Here is a 1,645-nt window from a genome sequence, read left to right as displayed (position 1 = left end):
ATTCCTGCTCTAAGGCGTTCTTGGATAAAAGAGACTTTAATGAACTCACTTAAAGCAACAACATGTAACTTGGCAGTTTGTTTCCCCCACAGTTGCTGAGTGTAATTGAGTTGTATCCAATTGTCATAAATACTAGTTGCACTTTCCCCCCTGCTCCTCCACTAGCACTAGGCCTACACCACTGCCTTGCCAAGCACCAAGCTCTGAGAGAAACATCTCTCCACAGTTATGCAGCACTTGTCATAAACTCACTGGAACAGGTAAAGATAGATGAAGAGCTTGCTAAATTTAATGTCATTGACTTCCAGCTTTATTGAAGGAAGTGGTGTCAAAAGTGTCAGGAGTTGGCTAACCACAGGTTGATTGACATCAAGGGCTAGGGCTGGGCAATTAATTGAATTGTATTTTCAGTTATGAATTTGGCTTCCAAAGATTATGAAAACAAAATAATCAAATTAAAATGATCATTTGGCTGCACTCTGTTTCTCAGTAATGGTCTTGTTTTGTCTTGTGCAAAAAATCCAGTGCACCCCTTCAGTGCCAGCATTTTTTTGCACCTTGGTTAAAGTGAAACATTATTTGTACTGACAACATCTCATTACTGTACGTGCAATAAAACCTCTGTGAGATACTATTTACAATTGGTCAAAACTTCAATTTAAGATATCTGTAATTCAATTTTGACTAGACAAAAGACATCAGTTACATTTTGACTAGTAAGAATTCCTTATTGATATCTACAATTTAGTTCTTCCTATCCAAAAGGTAAATTCCAGATATCTGTAATTACATTCTGACTAGTCAAAATTCAAATTAAAGATAACTTTAATGTAATTTTGTCCAGTCATAATTACACTTACAGATATATTTAATTTGGCACATTTAAAAGATATCCAAAATATCTTTTTGGATGTCTCAAACTAAGATATGACTAGTCAAAATTCAAGTGTAGATATCAGAAATTGGAGTTATGACTCACCACAATATAATTGCAGATATCTTACCGTATATTTCAGGTTTGACTAGTCAAAATTACATTCTGACTAGTCTTAATTTAACTTGCTAAAACCCCGCATTGTTGTCTGTGATGTCATTTTGGTTATCCAAAAAAGAGTTCTGCTTAGTCAAAATCCCATTAAATAGACGTTTAATTTAAGTAAATATAGATATCTGAAATTTACATTTCAGTTAGGCAAAATTGAATTGTAGATACCTTGAATTAAGTTTCCTATTCAAGTCAATAATGGACTCTTACTAGTCAAAATATAATTGCAGATATCTGTAACTCACGTTTTGCATAGTCTAAACTGAATTGCAGAAGTCTGTTGATCTAAGAAAAGCTGAAACGGCGCAGTGATATCAATGACGTAATTTTGGATAGTCAAAATCAGGTGACTGAGGTAATAGGGGTTATGCGGAACGTCACGTGACCAAACCGGAAAATGGGTCAGCGCACTTCCGCTCCTCCACAGAACGCGGGTGAAACAACAGTAGTAAGGCGAAACACGTTCTTTGAGCTCGTTTTATTTGATTAGTTCGTAGATTTAAAAAAAAAAAAACGTCTTTTTCAAGACACAAATACCAGACAGTGATTTCTGCTGCGTACCTCAATGCGCGATGTCAGGGAAGTTCAATTCAGCCATAA

This window comes from Monopterus albus, unplaced genomic scaffold (genome assembly GCF_001952655.1).
Source record: "Monopterus albus unplaced genomic scaffold, M_albus_1.0 scaffold97.1, whole genome shotgun sequence".
Classification (NCBI taxonomy): domain Eukaryota; kingdom Metazoa; phylum Chordata; class Actinopteri; order Synbranchiformes; family Synbranchidae; genus Monopterus; species Monopterus albus.
Note: the sequence above shows the minus strand (reverse complement) of the source record.